Below are 18,893 nucleotides of genomic sequence, written 5' to 3' on the forward strand. Positions count from 1 at the left end.
AACTTTTTTCTAATAATTCTAAAAAGTTTCATAATATTCCATCTTTAACAAAACATATTGTACTACACATATCAAACACAAATACTACCATTTCTTCCAAGTTATTAAATTGCCAAAACTTGTCACAATGCTCATTTCACTTCTCCATGGCACCTAGGTCTTATAGCATTAGTTGGAAATTCCTAGCATGACTTCTCTTCTCATCTTCAACAAATGACTTGGTTTACTTATATACAAATATGCATCATAAAAAAACAAAACAAAACAAAACAAAACAAACAAAAAAAAAAACTTCAAGATTCTGTTTATGCTCTCTACTTTTACTATGATGTCTTTCATAAAGCTTCTGTATATTTCTAACATTTTCTCAAAAATCTTGATTTTTCAATGAACCTTTTTGTTACTTCTGCCATGATGTGTTTAAAATAGCAAATATATTCACAGCTATTGGGAAAATTTTCTTAAGCTAATCAAATACAAGGCTGCAACAGTGATAGAATAGTGGAATACAAGGAAGAAAATGAACAACTAAATAAAATGACTTTTTTATCAGTGGCCATTCATTATTTTGTTTTCTGGCATATGGAAGAAATTATCTTCTTTGAGCTTCAAATGTTCTTGTAAATTCAGTTGTCTCTTATGAGCTTCTTCAATATCATCTTGAATTGCAGAAATAAGGGCATCAATTGAACTAAAGTTCTTTTCTGGTCTGATGTAGCCAGTGATGACTATACTAAGGGTTTCCCCATAGAAGTCCTCTTTGTAGGTATGTATAATGTTAGTTTCCACAGATTTTTTAGTATTCTTGTAGATGGGTTCCATCCTATACTTAAAACCATTTCCAACAGAGGCCCAACCATAATACATTCCAGGAGATAAATCATATGGAAGATTATTTACTACTTGCTCAGGAAAGTTAGCTGTGGAGATACCCAGCTGCTTGAAGCTGCATCTGAAGCCCCTCACCACTTTGCCCAGGCAGAAATAAGGCAGGTGTTTCATCACGTCACTGACTCCGGGCTCTGCAGATGGCCGGGGTGGAGAGTATGGTGGAGCTGCCATTGAGTTCAGGGCAATGGTTCCCCCCCGGGGCCAGCCAGTAGTGGAGGAAAAGGGGGAGGGGCAAAGTAGGAGGAATTCTAAAGAGGGATAGCTATGTGAGGCAAGTGGTGCCCATAAATTTAATAATGGGGATAGGATTAGGGGGAGGGGGAAAGGAAAAGAAAAGTATAATCTGGAGGTAAAATAGCAGAAAATACAGAATTAGTAGTTTTAACCATAAATGTGAGTGGGATGAACTTTCCCATAAAGCAAAAGGTTGATAGCAGACTGCATCAAAAGTCAGAATCCTACAATATGTTTTTTGCAGGAAACACATTTAAAGCAGGGTGATATATACAGAGTAAAGGTAAAAGGCTAAAGCAGAATCTATTATGCTTCAGGTGAAGTCAAAAAAGCAGGAGTAGCCATCCTTATCTCAGATCAAGCAAAAGCAAAAATTGATCTGTTTAAAAGAGATAGGGAAGGAAACTATATCTTGCTAAAGAGTAGCATAGACCATGAAGCAATATCAATACTAAACATATATGCACCAAGTAGTATAGCATCTAACTTCCTAAAGGAGAAGTTAAGAGAGTTGCAAGAAGAAATACACAGCAAAACTATAATAGTGAAAGACCTCAGACCTTGCATTCTCATAATTAGCTAAATCAAACCACAAAATAAATAAAAAAGAAGTTAAAGAGGAAAATAGACTATTAGAAAAATCAGGTATACTATATCTTAGAGAAAACTGAATGGAGACAGAAAGGAATATACTTTCTTCTCAGCAGTTCATGGAACCTATACAAAAAATTAACCCTATATTAGGACATAAAGACCTCAAAAATAAATGCAGAAAGGCAGAAATAGTAAATGCATTCTTTTCAGATCATGATACAATAACAATTATATTCAACAAAAAGCTAGGGATAAATAGACCACATAGTAATTTGAATCTAAATAATCTCATCTTAAAGAATGATTGGGTGAAACTGCAAATCATAGACACAATTAATAATTTCATCCAAGAGAATGATGATAATGAGACAACATATCAAAATTTGTGTAATGCAGCCAAAGTGGTAATAAGGGGGAAATTTTATATCTCTAGAGGCTTAGTTAAATAAAATAGAAAAAGAGAAGGACAATGGATTGTGCTTGTAACTTAAAAAGCTAGGAAAAGAGCAAATTAAAACCCCCCAATCAAATACTAAACTTGAAATTTAAAAATTAAAATGAGAAATTAATAATATTGAAAGTAAAAAAAACATCTATTGAATTAATATATAAAACTGAGTTGGTTTTATGAAAAAAAATCAACTACATAAATATTTGGTAAATTTGATTAGAAAAATAAAAGAGGAAAATCAAATTGTTAGTCTTAAAAATGAAAATGGAGAACTTTTCACCAATGAAGACAAAATTACAGCAATAATTAGGAGTTACTTTGCCCAACTTTATGCCAATAAATTTAGTAACCTAAGTGAAATGGATGACTACCTTCAAAAATGTAGGCTGCCCAGATTAACAAAGGAAGAAGTAAAATGCTTCGATAATCCCATTTCAGAAAAAGAAATAGAACAAGCTATTGATCAACTCTCTAAGAAAAAATCCCCAGAACCCGATGGATTTTCATGTGAATTCTACCAAATATTTAAAGAACAATGAACTCCAATATTATATAAAATATTTGAAAAAAATAAGGAATGAAGGACTCCTATTAAATTCCTTTTATGACACAGACATAGTACTGATACCTAAGCCAGGCAGGTTGAAAACTGAGAAAGAAAATTATAGACCAATCTCCCTAATGAATATTGATGCAAAAATTTTAAATAAAATATAAGCAAAAAGATTACAGAAAATCATCCCCAGTATAATACACCACAACTACATAGGAGTTATACCTGGAATGCATGGTTAGTTCAATATTAGGAAAACTATTACCATAACTGACTATATCAATAAGCAAATCAACAAAAATCATATGATCATCTCGATAGATGCAGAAAAAGTATTTGATAAAATCCAACATGCATTCCTATTAAAAATACTTGAGAGTATAGGAATAAATTTACTTTTCCTTAAAATAGTAGCATCTATTTAAAATGGTAATTAAGCATCATATGTAATGGGGATAAACTGGAACCATTCCCAATAATATCAGCAGTGAAACAAGGTTGTCCACTATCAGTATTACTATTCAATATTATATTTAGAAATGTTAGCTTTGGTTATAAGAGTTGAGAAAGAGATTGAAAGAATTAGAGTAGGTAATGAGGAAAGCAAGTCGTCAACTCTTTGCAGATAATATGATGATATACTTAGAGAACCCCAGAGATTCTACTATTAAACTTTTAGAAATAATCCACAACTTTAGCAAAGCTGCAGGATATAAAATGAATCCACATCAATCATCAGCATTCTTATATATCACTAACAAAATCCAACAGTTAGAAATACAAAGAGAAATTCAAATTAAAGTAACTTCTGATAGTATAAAATATTTTGGAATCTGTCTGCCAAGGGAAAGTCAGGAACTATATGAGAAAAACTACAAAACACTTTCTGCAAAAATAAAGTCAGATATAATCAATTGGAAAAATATTAAGTGCTTTTGGATAGATTGAACAAATATATAATAAAGATGACAATTGTACCTAAACTAATCTATTTATTTAGTGCTATACCAATCAGACTCCAATTTTAATAACCTAGAAAAAAATAACAATTAAATTCATATGGAAGAACCAAAAGTTAAGATCTTATTCAAGGAAATTAATGAAAAAAAATTAAAATGAAGGTGGCCTAGCTGTACCACATCTAAAACTATATTATAAAGCAGCAGTCACCAAAACCATTTGGTATTGGCTAAGAAACAGACAAGTTTTTCAGTGGAATAGGTTAGTTTCACAGGATAAAATAGTCAATAACTTTAATAATCTAGTATTTTACAATATTTTACAAATATTTTACAAAACACCACAGTTTCTTAGATAAGAATTCACTGTTTGACAAAAACTGCTAGGAAAATTATAAATTAGTATGGCAGAAACTAAGCATTGACCCACACTTTACACCATCCACCAAGATAAAATCAAAATGGGTTCATGATCTAGGCATAAAAAATGAGATTATAAATAAATTAAAAGAACATAGGATAGTTTACCTGTCAGACCTGTGAAGAAGGAAAGAATTTGTGACCAAAGAAGAACTAGAGATTATTATTGATCAGAAAATAGAAAATTTTGATTATATCAAATTAAAAAGCTTTTATACAAACAAAAATAATACATACAAGATTAGAAGGGAAGTAATTAACTGGGAAAACATTTCTACACTCCAATGTTCTGATACAGGTCTCATTTCCAAAATTTATAGAGAATTGAATCTAATTTATAAGACATCAAACCACTCTCCAATTGATAAATTGTCAAAGTATATGAAGAGATAATTTTCAGGTGAAGGAATAGAAACTATTTCTAGTCATATGAAAAGATGCTCTAAGTCAGTATTAATCAGAGAAATGCAAATTAAGACAAGTCTGAGATACCACTACACACCTGTCAGATTGGCTAGGATGACAGGAAAAGATAATGATGAATGTTGGAGGGGATGTGGAAAACTGGGACACTTGCATTGTTGGTGGAATTGTGAATACAATCAGCCATTCTGGAGAGCAATTTGGAACAATGTTCAAAAAGTTATCAAAATCTGCATATCCTTTGGCCCAGTAGTGGTTTTACTGTGCAAGTGTTTGTGGCAGCCCTTTTTATAGTGTCTAGAAACTGGAAATTGAATGGATGCCTTTCACTCGGAGAATGGCTGAATAAGTTGTGGTGTATAAATGTTATGGAATATTATTGTTCTGTAAGAAATGACCAGCAGGATGATTTCAGAAAGGCTTGGAGAGAGTTACACAAACTGATGCTGAGTGAAATAGAACAGGACTAGGAGGTTATTATATACTACAGTACTATATGATGATTAATTCTGATGGACATGGTTCTCTTCAACAATGAGATGAACCAAATCAGTAATGAAGAGAACCACTTACACCCAGCAAAAGAACTATGAGAAATGAGTATGAACCACAATATAGAATTTTCATTTCCTCCGTTTTTGGCCACTTGAATTTGTGACTTTCTTCTCAGGTTATTTTTACCTTATTTTAAGTCTAATTTTTCTTTTGTAGCAAAATAACTGCATGGATATTTATACATATATTGTATTTAACATATACTTCAACATATTTAACACATATGAGTCTTCCTGCCATCTAGAAGAGGGATGGGGGGAGGGAGGGAAAAAGTTGTAACAGAAGGTTTTGCAAGAGTCAATGCTGAAAAATTACCTATGCAAATATCTTGTAAATAAAAATCTATAATAAAAATAAATAAACAAAAAGTGATAGTTAAAATAGTACCAAAAATAAAAGTTGATGGTTAAAAACAAAACAACGAAAATGACCAAAAACACCTTTGATAATAAAAGAACATTAAGCTCTTCAACTGGGCTATCTTGGGCAAATTATTTTCCATTTCCCAATTAGGGTTGCTCATCCATTAAATGTGACCTCTAAGGACATTTTGACTAACATTTATATATAAAGAAAATCTACTTATGTAATTGTCTTTAAAATAAAATGGTTTTACCGGAGATAACAGAAAAATAGCTTATGACAAGACTGAGGAATGTTCTGACAGGTAAGAGATTAACACAAAGAACATAAGTAACAAAAGTATCTAGAAAAGATTATTGAGTAGAAGAAATGATAGTATCAAAGTTTGTAGAGAGGTTAATAAGGACGATGATTTAATAAAAGCCACTGGATGAGGCAATTGAAAGATCATTTGCACCTTTAGGGATAGCAATTTCCGTTAAATGATAGGGTTCAAAGCCAGATTGGAGAAAGTTAATATGAATGTAAGAGGAGAAGAAATAATTGAATTGATTATAGACAACCTATTCAAATTCTTTAACTACCAAAGATATATGGAATAAGAGTTTTCAGGGATATATAGATTTTGTAAAGATTTATTTTGAATACAGAAAAATCATGATCATATTTGCAGGCAAGAGGTTGAAACTGAAATAAATTACATACATAAGAAGTACAACCTGATGGGGAAGACAGAAGAGGATGGGTTCCCTTTTGTATGTAGAGAGTTTTACAATAAAAAGGGACATTATCTGTAAAACAGAAGTAGTTAATAGTTACTAGAAGCAGTGAAATATCATGAGGAACAGGTAAAAAGAGAGCTTTTATTGAATGGCTTCCATACCTATAGTTTGCTTTTTATATATTTATTTTCATGTTTCCATTAAACTAAAATTTCTTGGTAACAGGGAGTAATTTTTGCATCTTTTGTATTTCAAACACTTAGCACAATTTTTGGCACAAAAATAGATACCAAATAAATTGTTGGTTGATTGAGTGAAATTTATCTGATTATATTTGTATTTTCATCATAAAGAAAATGTCTTATGTGAAAAATTATTTACTCTATCAGTATGGAAAATATATTTCAACTGCCGGGTTTTTTTTTTTTTTTTTTTTTTTTTGTTTTGTTTTGCTTTGTTTTGTTTTGGAGAGGGGAGGGAAAGGGTCAGAGCCAAGATGATGGAGAGTAGACATGTCTTTCCTGGCTTCTCTCAGATCAATAACAGGTTAAGCCTCTGAATGGGTTTTGGAGTAACAGAACTCACAAATATTCAGAGTGTAATAAATTTCCAGCAGAAGATATTTTGGAAGAACTTCAGGAAATGCCTGTTTCTATCAGGTAGTGGGGAGGGCACAATACAGCACAGTAAAGTACAGGGAGACACAAAGTGGAGAAGGTTCTGCATAATAGGGGAATCTACAAGAGGGCTCATAGCCAAAATACGCCAGCACTTGCTATTCTGTCCTGGTTTAGAAAACAGTGGGTCAGGATATTAGCTAAGAGACATCCAATGCAACTACAGTAATCTAATAGTGAATCCTAGTGTAATGTGGGACTTGACCAGACTCACCCAACAGGGTAAGGGAATTAGTAACATCATTCTAGGAAAGTAAGAAACCACTGTCACCTATAGAGAAAGTTTGGGACAATCTTCCCATCGCCTTAAGAGCAGACCGCAACCTTTAAAAGTGAGCAAAAAAAAGCAAAAAGATCTCTGACAATAGAAGTTGTTATGGAGACAGAGAACAGATTTCAAACTGTGAGGACACTAAAGACAAAACATCTCCAGATGAAGCCTCAAAGAGTGTACCTCACAAGGCTCTCTTGGAAAAATTCAAAAATTCAAAAAACCTCAAAAAAAGAAGGAAAGAAAGAGGAAAGGAAATGAGAGCACTGGAAAAAGAAAAAAACAGAAATTATCTGAAGAATTCACCCCTTAAAATAGGATTTGCAAAATGGAAAATGAAATGAACTTCTTGAAAGACAGAATTTCTGAAATGGAAAAAAAATCCAATGAACAAAACAACTCATTAGAATGTTCAATTGTCCAAACACAAAAGGAGATAAAAAAGCTAAAAAAAAAAAAGAAAAAAAAATCACTAAAAATTAGAATTGAACAAATGGAAGCAAATGATCCAATGAAACTTCAAGAAAGTCAAACCAAAAAAAGAATAAAAGAAGAAAAATAGAAGAAAATGCAAAATACCTCATTGGAAAAACAACTGAACTGTAAAATAAATCCAGGAGAAACAATTTAAGAATTACTAGACTCTAAAAAGCACGATGACACAAAAAGGCTAGACAACATATTTTAAAAAATCATCAAGGAAAACTGCCCTGATGTCCTAGAATCAGAAGGCCAAATAGCCATTGAAAGAATCCACCTCCTGACCTCAAAATGAAAACTATAAGAAATATTGTAGCTAATTTCAGAATTATCAGATTAAGGAGAAAATACTTCAAGCAGTCAGAAAAAAAATAATTCAAATATTGAGGAGCCACTATGACTATTATTGAAGACTTAGCAGCTTCTGCTTTAAAGGAATAAAGGACCTGGACTTTGATATTCTGGAGGCAAAGGAGAATTTACAATGAACACATAGACATTGTGTTTTATACAGTTACAAAGCTAGTGTGTATCAGAGTCTGCACTTGAACTCGGATTTTTCTGTTTCCTTGGATAATTTTATGACCATTGTATCATACTTCCACAAATTTTTTTAAAACTGGGGAAGAATTTCGTGTGACATTGAGTATTCACCAGTATGACTTCAATTACTCCCAAATGAAAGACAGCAGCAACTGAATCCATATACTTTGCCAAGAGCTAAGAATTTTGAAAATGGAAGGTATAAATGAGAAATGGACAAATGACTAATCTCAGAGATGAACATGAAAGATGGCATGTTTTGTTTAATTTCTGTGAGGAGAGAACCAAACATGGAAAAAACAATAACAATGAATCTAATAGAACACTGGGAACTATAAGAGGTATAAAGCAGTTCAGATAAGAGCAATTAATATTTGTTTCATCCATCCATGTCCTGAGGAACAATTTTTACATCCCCTCAAGAAGTTTTTATTTGCATTATTAATCAATTGATTTTCTAAATTATTTCTGCCCCATTCTTTCACTTGAGTATAGGTCATTGCATTCATTTGCATATGAGGAAGATAGGATTGCTACATGATTCTTTACTTACTATTCATATTTAGATGGGAGAAGCTATAGTCTTCAATGGAATTTTAAATTATAAGTTGTTTGACATATATAACAAATATATTAAACTTGATGATGATAAAAGATGCCAGTATCTTGTGGATGCCATCCTACATATATTTTTCATAAAACAGTTCCTGAATACCAAAAACTTTAGTAATATTTGATACAAATATGGAAACAATGATGCATGTTGGTAAATAATAAATGCAATATATACTTAAAACAATGTGTTGCATTATTGGGGAAATATCAATAAAGAGAAACATAGGACTTCAAGGAAGAAATGGGTTTACCTTGTGTTACATGATGATTAAGAAGGAATTAAATATATGAATGGGAATGGAAAATATACTCAGAAAGATGGAAATAATGAGAAAAGTCAGATATAAATAAATTATAGGATGTGTTTGGGAAATAAAAGTTTCACTTTGGTTAGCCAATACATTGCATGACTAAAAAGAAATATGAGTAGTTGTCAATATGACAATTTATTAAAGGCCTTAAAGTATAAGAAGAAGAAAAAAATAGGGATATAGGTAAAACATTCTAAGCTTGAAATCAGGAAGATTGGCATAGAAATTCTCCCCCAAAAATTTAGTAGCTACATATCCAAATGCAAGTGCTGAACTAAGTTTTCTTTAAAATTTTCAATATTTATTTTTGTAGGATTTTAAGATTCAATTTTTCTTCCTTTCCCCCTACCCTTTCCATTCCCCAAGACAGCAAGCAATCTGCTGTACAATCATATAAAAATATCTTTATATTAGTCATGTTGTGAAATAAAAAATCATAACAAAAAGGAAAAATTGATGAAAAAGACAAAACAAGATTAAAAAATATGAAAATAGTATGCTTTTATCTGTATTCAGTCTCCATCATAGTACTTTTTATTCATATGGATGGCATTTTCCTTCACAAGTCTATTGAAATTGTCATGAAACACTATACTTCTAAGAAGAGCTTAATCTAGCATAGTTGATGATGACACATGAAGACAACGTTATTGTGTAAAATGTTCTCCTGATTCTACTCATTTCACTCAGCTCATGTAATTTTTTCCAGAATTTTTTGATGCCCATGTGATCATTGTTTCTTATGAAACAATAGTATCCATTACATTTATATGTCTCTCAGAGTGCATCCTGTTCATAATTACTTATAGAACAGTAATATTCCATCACAATCACATACCACAATTTATTCAGCCATTCCCCAGCAGATGAGTATCCCCTCAATTTACAACTCTTTGCCCAGAAAAAAGAGCAGCTATAAATATTTTTCTATATAGAAGTACTTTACCTTTTTTTTTTTAATCTCTTTTGGGATTCATGCCTAATAGTGGCATCATTAAATCTTGAATATGCATAACTTTGTAACCCTTGGACACAATTTATCTCTTTGAATCATTTCTTAATTGGGAATGGCTTGAAAAAAATTTGATTCAATTCCCTATTTATTTGAGGAATAGGGCCTTCATCAGAAAAAAAAAAACTTGCTTCAAAACTATTTTCATAATCACAATTGCTAAAAATATCTTCTACATTTATTCTATTCTTCCAAGAAGCTGAGTTCTTTAGCCAATGTTTGTGCTTCCTTTTCTATGCTGTTGACATTTCTCCATAATTTTCCTGCTTCCTTTCATTTTCCCCCATTTAAAAATTTTAATTTTTTAATATCTTTATTTTCCCAGTTAGAGGTAAAACTTTTTTTACACTAAAAAACATTGATAGACTTCTGGGGGTGGAGTCAAGATGGTAGAGTGAAGCCAGGAAGCTGCTTGAACTCTCACAGTTTCTCTTGAAAAACCACATGAAACCATGCCTCTGAACAGTCTGATGAAAGGAAACCACTCTGCAGCTTAAGATAGATTGGAAAAACATCAAGAAAAATCAGTCTTTCTGGGCTTAAAAGAGTATTCAGCCCAGCTCAAACAGACTTGGAAAAGCCAGGAGGAAAGTCTTAATCATAGGATAACAGCAACAGAAATTATAATTCCTTACTCAGAAGAGAAGCAGATCAGTGGGGCAGCCTCCACTCCTAGCTCTGGGAAATGAGTATGAGCCACTATATAGAATTCCCAATTCCTCTTTTTTTGTCTGCCTGCATTTTTTTATTTCCTTCACAAATTAATTGTACACTATTTCAAAGTCTGATTCTTTTTGTACAGCAAAATAACTCTATGGACATGTATACATATATTGTATTTATTATATACTTTAACATATATAACATGTATTGGTCAACCTGCCATCTGGGGGAGAGGGGGAGGGGAGGGAGGGGAAAAAATGTAACAAAAGGTTTTCCAATTGTCAATGCTGAAAAATTACCAATGCATATATCTTGTAAATAAGAAGCAATAATAAAAATATTTAATAGAACTAGAAAAATAAAAACAAAATTTCTCTAGAAGACACAAAGGTCAAAAATATAAGGGAATTAATAAAAAATAATACAAAGGATGGTGGCTTAGCAGTACCAAACCTAAAACTATATTACAAAGCAGCAGTAATCACAACCATTTGGTACTGGATGATGGATGAGTGGAATAGAATAAATATATATGTCAAAATAAACAAGGACTATAGCTATCTCATATTTAATAAATCCATAAACTCTAATTTCTGAAATAAGAACTCACTATTTGACAAAAATTGCTGAGAAAATTGGAAAATAATATGTCAAAAACTCAACATAGACCATGTGAGCATCTCTCACCTCATACCACAATAAGATAAAGATACATTCATAATTTGGGAATAAAGGTTAATACCATAAACAAATTAGGCGAATAAGAGATAATTTACCAATCAGATATTTGGAGAAGGGAGGAATTTATGACCAATGAAGAACTAGAGAACATTAGGAAAGGTAAAATAAAAAACTTTGACATTAAATTTTAAAAAAGTTTTGCACAAACATAACAGAAACAAGATTAAAACCAAAGTACAAAGCTGGGAAAAATCTTTACAGCCAGAATTTCTGACCAAGTTCTCATTTTTGTAAAACATATAAAGAACAGCATCAAATTTTAAAAATAAAAGTCATTCCCTAATTGATAAATGGCCAAAAGATATGAACAGACAATTTTCAGATGAAATTGAAGCCACTTGTATGAAAAAAATGCTTTAAATCACTATTGATTAAAGAAATACCAATTAAAACAATTTGGGAGCAGCTAGATGGTGTAGTGCTGGCCCTAAAGTCAGGAGAACCTGAGTTCAATCCAATGTTAAAGGGGATGTGGGAGGAAAACTGGAATACTAATGCATTGTTGGTGGAGTTGTGCACTGATCAAACCATTCTGGAGAGCACTAAACTTAAAGGACTAAAAAAAGTGCCTATCTTTTTGATCCTGCAGTGTCATTAGTGAGACTGAGGAAATTATAAAGGAGGCAAAGGACTCATATGTGCAGAAATGTTTGTAGCAGCCCTTTTTGTGGTAGCAAAGAATTGGAAAGTGAGTAGTTTCCCATTAATTGTGGAATCCTGAAACAGTTGTGGTATATGAAAGTAATGAAATTTTATTGTTCTATACACATGATAAACAAGGTAGTTTTAGAAAGGCTTGGAAAGATTTACATGAACTGATGCTGCATGCAATAAGTAGAACTAGGAATACATTGTACAGAATAACAGCAAGAATTTGCCATGGTCAACTATGAAAGACATGGTTCTTCTCAATGATTCAGTGATCCAAAGCAGTCCCTATAGACTGGACAGAAAATACCATTTGCTTTCAGGAAAAGAACTATGAAGATTGAATATAAATCAACACCTGATATCCTCAATTCTTTTTTCTTTTCTTTTCTTTTCTTTTCTTTTCTTTTCTTTTCTTTTCTTTTCTTTTCTTTTCTTTTCTTTTCTTTTCTTTTCTTTTCTTTTCTTTTTCTCTCCCACGGTTTTCCTTTTTGTCTGATTTTTCTCCCTCAACATAATTTATAAAGCAAGGTGCATTAAAAGAAATAAGACTTAAAACAAATCCTGAGTTCTAGATTCTCCTCTTCCTCCACAAACTTCTTGACTCATTAAGAAGGCCCATGTGAAGTTCTAAAAACATTTCCATAAAATACTGTTGCAAAATAAAATATCACTCTCCCCCCAAAAAAACACAAAAAAGGAAAATAAAAGTGCGCTTCAGTTTGTATTCAGATACAATTAGTTATTTCTCCTTGTACAGATAGCCTTTTTCATCATAATTCATTCAGAGTACTCTTGAATTGTATATTTGAGAATAGCAAAGTCATTCACAGCTGATATGATTGAGCTCAGGGAGGACTTTTCAAGTATTTCTGATAGCATCTTGCTCATAATTTCTTCTAGAATAATAATATTCTTTCACAATCACACACCACCATTTATTAAGCCATTCCTCAATTGATGGATATCCCCTCAATTTCCAATTATTTTCCCTGAGAAAAGAACTGCTATGAATATTTTTGTGCATATAGGTCTTTTTCTCTTCTTTTTTCAAATCACTTTGCATAGTAGTGGCATTATTAGGTCAAAGTATAAGTATGATTTTATAACTCTTTGGGCACAGGTCATATCTTCTAATCATTTATCAATTGGGGAATGGTCCTTATTTTTATTTTTATATAATTTTTCTATAAATTTGAGCAGTTGGGCTTCATTGGAGAAACTTACTTCAAAAATCTTTTTATAATTACTATTGATAACTATACTTTTCTATGTACTGTATTTAATATGGCATGAGATTTATTTTTTCTTTTCTTATTTTTATTTGAGGCTTGGGATGTAGGAGCTTTGATTTTATTATGATCTTCTTAATGTGTATTTTCTCAACTTTCCAGCCTAATAATTGGATTTTAAGTCTATTAAAATAGGACTTTAGATTTTTCATAGGTAACTTTTCTCAGACATTTGGCCTTCAGTATCACAAAAGCTCTTCATTTTTTCATAAGAGATACTGCAATAATTGACCATTTTTTTATTCTAGTCCTGCTATAATTCCAGCAAGAAAAAGAAAGTAGATCACACTGTTGTTAATGAGTTATGAGTAGGACAGAATAATCTCATCAGATGATGAAAAATGTTTGTATATACCACATATCTATTACATATTCATGTTAGAAATTAAATATTTGAAATATAATGTTCTGTTAGTAGATATTTCAATGATTAAATTTGTTCTAATTTTTAAAAAAAATATGACTATTTATGTTTTTTTTTTTTTTGTAATGTTTCTTGTTTTCCCTGTCTTCCTTCAAGGTTTCCCTCAAGTCCCATTCAAATCTGGATAATGTACAATATTCTTAAGCCTTCCCAGTAACTATTATATGTATTTTCTCTCCTTGTAAAAGGTAAACTCTTTTAAAAGGGAGGAAGGGAGCAACCAAGATGGCAGGGAGAAGCCAGATAATACTTTCTTATCAGAGTGACTATCTGAATAGAAGAAAAACTGGCAGGAGCTTTTAGATCTCTGAATACTAGTGATTTTGATTCCCATTATATTCATGAAAAGCATAAGAATTAAACCAAAAGGAAAAAAAAAGTACAATTGGATAAATGATAGTGATGTACCCTTAGAAAAAAAGTAGGTCTTTAGAACTTTTTAACTCAAAAAAGGGAACATAAGAAAGTTCAGAAAACTTCACAAACATAAGTTTGAAACTAGCATGTGCATGTGAATATATGTAAGCTATTTCATATATTTAAGAAATTACTAAAGAAATAAAGAAAAATATTCATATATTAAATAAATTATTCTGAAATGGACACCAATTTCACATTCTATCTTAATTTGTATTATGCCAAACAAAATGTAACAAATAGAACAATGGGAATCACAATGTTCCATGAGTAATTAGTTCAGTTCAATTTAATTCAAGTATTTATTAAAACATCCTATTTTTTAGCACTGTGTTAACTGCTAAGGATGTAAAGAAAGCCACACAAGAGTCACAGCTCTCGAGAGACATATAATAATGAAAAATGTAATGGTGCATTTATATGATTTATGAGAAAAGTAGAATATATAAGTTTAATACAAAGCAGGCTTTAAGTGTGTTATTTTTATCAGCGTTGTCAGACACCATCAACTTAGATGAAAATGCCATCAAGGTCAGTTACTGCCTTGATGGTAAATTATTCCACATGAAAAAACTACAAGCCAAGGCTAAATTAGAGGATAAATTGTGAATGTTTTTTTTTTTGTTTGCTGATAGATGATGATACACTCAGTGAAGACCCTGCCACAGAGAAAGAGTGAATTAATTCTATTTCTTGCGCTTATTTTGGACTAACAATTAACACCAAAAAACAAGGGTTTTCCACCAGCCAGCATCACATTATCCATATGTGAAACCTTTGAGTATAGAAATGGAGAAATTTTGAATGCTGTGGATAAGTTCACTTAATTTCAGTGTACTCTGTACAGTGTACAGTGATGCTCACATGGATGATCAGGTTGGCCCATGCATTGCCAGAGTGACTCAGTGATTGGGAGGTGGAGCTCCCAAAGAAAGTATGGGAAAGAAGAGATATTAGAATGTCCTCAAACTGAAGGTCTACACAGAAAATGTGCTGACTTTATTATTGTATAATTGTGAAACTTGGACAGTATAACAGTGCAATGCCAGGTAACATAACTGCTTCCATTTGAATTGTCATAGAAAGACTCAGATCATCTGGCAAGAGGTATCAGACATTGAGATCCTTTCTAGAGCTAAACTTCCAAGCATTCAAACCACTGTAGAAAGTGAAATTTTAATGGGCTGTCCATATTGTTTGAATGTCAATAATATGTTTGCCAAAAAACAAGTTTAAGGAGAACTCACTCAAAACAAATACTTATATGGAAGTCAGAAAAAGTCTTATAAGGACACATTCAAGGTCTCTCTGAAAAGCCTTGGAATCAATTACCCGGAGAGGGAAATACTGGAAAAGGATCAATCAACATGGCACACTCACATTAAAATGCTGTGCTTTTATAAACAAAGCAGAATTGTAGTAGCTCAAAAATAAGCATGAGATATGCACATTTAGAGACTTCTTCACTCCAAATAGGCTATTTGTGCCTGACATTAGTAGATCCTTCTAAGATCACATGGATCTTAAAAGCATCACTCAGATACATTCTACCTTGACTCCAACATAGCCATTTTGGTCTATACAAATGAACAACAAAAATCAGTCATCAATTCTTAGCTTTTAAAGCAAGTACCCTCTAGTCTACCAGCTTCTAGTGCCTTGCCCAGGAAATTGTTTCATCTGCTTTGTATACAACCTATATATCCACATTATTTATAAACAATACAAGTTAAACATTACAATTCTCATTATTATGTCTCTTGAGTGCTGTGACTCTTATGTGGCTTTCATTACATCCTTAGCAGTTAACACAATGCTAAATATAGGATATTCTTAATAAATGCTTGAATTAAATTGAATTGATTACTTATAGAATCTTATGATTCCCATTGTGCTATTGGTTTTAATTTTATTTGACATAATATAAAATAAGATAGAATATGAAATCAGTCTGCCTTTCAGAGTACTTTCATTGATATGTATAATTAAATAAAATACATATGTATAATTAAATAAAATACATATAAAATAAAATATTCATATATGTATATACATATATTTATGCATGAATATGTATACAATTTTACATGTCACTTTCAAACTTAAATTGTGCAGTTTTCTGAATTTTTTTATGTTCTCTTTTTTGACTTAAAATGTTCTAATGATCTATTCTTTTTTTGAGGGTACTTAATTATTATGTTATACAATTGTCCTCCTTTTGGTTTAATTTTCATGCTTCTCATGAATAAAAGGGGAATAAAAATCAGCAGTATTCAGAGCTCTAAAAGCTTCTGCCAGTTTCTTGTCCATTCTGACAGTCACTTTGATAAGAAAGATTTATCTGGCTTCTTCCTGCCATCTTTCCTCCTCCCCTTCTCCTTTTTAAAGGAGTTTACTCCTTTACTTACTCTACTAGGAGAGAAAATACATATAAGATTTTTCAGTTTAGAGATGAAGAAAAAGGATTATGCTGTATAGGATGTAGCACATCATAGAAAACGGTTACCTATTCTCAATAGTTCCATATTCTTAATAAAACAATATCAGTTTCATATGATTAAGTATTTGACAGTGTTAAAAACTTTATTGGTTTATATTCCTGTAAATATATGCCCTAGTTTTGTATATATTGTTAATTCATAGCTCTGTATAATCAAATTTTTCAGTCCTACATTCTTTTCATTTCTCAACCTGGTCACCTAATGCTTTCCCTCAGCTGTTCTGATTCATTCTGCCTTCATCCCAGTTCCAGTGATGACATCATTTTCTCAGTTCTAAAAGTTGATTGGTATTAAAAAAAAGTTACTGCAACATTATCTTTATCTGATTATATTAACAGAAGGAGGCTTCCTAATTTATTCTTCTTATCGTGCCAAGATCTTTCTTAGAATGCAATCCCTTATTTTGCCTCAAAGGACAGAATAATTCAGAATTCTGGCCTTAATATTCACTACTATTTTGTAGAAAGCTGGAAAAAAGCACACATGTCCTTATTGATAATAGAAGAATGTTTATTTTTACTATAAGAATAACTTAGGTATTATCATGTTTTGGAGTTCCTGATGTCTGACGAAGCTGTTTTGCATGTCATTCTATTGATATCTTATAAATTATGTGGAAATATTCATATATCACTTTGTGATGTTAAAGTGGTATGTTATTTTTCTTTAAAAAATACATTTAGGTGTCTGTGATTTTATTACTATGGGTATTCCTTACAGACAAAACACTATTTCTTACATCCTACTTCTTTTATTCTACTTAAACAGCTACTTTCTTCAGACCCTCATCATCATAGGCCTAGATTACTGGAATACTTTCCAAAGTAGTTTTCTTGTCTCAAGAATATTCCCATTTCCTTTAAGTTTATTGCTGTCAAGGTCACTCCTCTATTTGACCAATTGTAATGGCTCCCTATTGCCCTCATGGAAAAAAAAAAAGTATATATATAACAAAAACAAACAACCACAACAAAAACCATTCCTCCTTCTAAAGCCCTATGCAGTTTTTTTTTTAAATCAGCAGATTTCTCTGTTAAAGGCCTCATTTATCAAATATATACACAAATCAGTCAAATTTATAAGAATATGTCATTTTCCAATTAATAAGGTCAAAGGATATGAATAGTATTTTTACGAGAAATTGAAGCTATCTAGAATTTATATGAAAATTCTCTATATCAGTATTGATGAGAGATATGCAAGATAAAACAACTCTTAAGAACCATCTCACACCCATCCAACTGAATAATATATGATAGAAAAGGAAGATGATGAGTATTGGAGAGGATGTGGGAAAATCAGGATACTAAAGCAATTAGAATTATTCTCAAAAGACTATAAAATTCTGCCTATCTCTTTGACAAAACAATGTCACTAATAGGTCTGGAGCCAAAAAAAGAAAACATCCCAGAAGAGTCAAAAAGGGCCGATTTGTACAAACATATTTTTAGCAGCTCTTTTTTGTGGAGTCATAGAATTGGAAATTGAGAATATATCTGTCAACTGGGGAATGGGCTATAAGAAATAGTCACTTCCAGAGGGGGTGGTGGTGGAAACTGGAATGATTTACATGAACTGATGCAACTTGATGTGAGCACACCAAGAAAATCATTTATAGAGTAACATCAATAGTGATTATTTAGAGACTAATGTGTGAAACATGATATAGTGAATATCACATTGAGTAAGAACATAAGTTATAATTTTTGCATAAAGAAAATCTGGGTTTAATTTAAGAATTGTGATACCTGGATCTAGTCCACCACTGATCCTTCATTTCTTTACTATCTTTGATATTTTCATTAGCAGAACAGGAATAAATGATACTTTTTATGGTTATACTACAAAGTCATTATTAGGTTTATATTATAAAGTGGAAATTTCTACATACATCAATTCACTGATTTTTTGCTAAATGCATATTTTGCTCATATATGCACAGGGTATAATCCCCAATAGAAGCTAAAGTTCTTGAGAATACAAGTATTTATATCTTTGTATATTCAACACTTAGCACAAAGCTTAAATATGGAAGTTGCTATATTTTGCCTAGAGGAACAATGAGATCAGTGATGCCTTGATTTGTATTTGATTTAAATGAGACAGAGTAGGACAGTCATTAGCCTCAATCTT

General features: G+C 31.6%; 1 pseudogene; it reads right to left on the minus strand.

The window, feature by feature from the left end:
* Positions 1–549: 549 nt before the first annotated feature.
* Positions 550–1,002, minus strand: LOC141559505 (riboflavin kinase pseudogene; annotated as a pseudogene).
* Between the last annotated feature and the right edge of the window lie 17,891 nt (positions 1,003–18,893).

Source organism: Sminthopsis crassicaudata, chromosome 3, assembly GCF_048593235.1.
Source record: "Sminthopsis crassicaudata isolate SCR6 chromosome 3, ASM4859323v1, whole genome shotgun sequence".
NCBI lineage: Eukaryota > Metazoa > Chordata > Mammalia > Dasyuromorphia > Dasyuridae > Sminthopsis > Sminthopsis crassicaudata.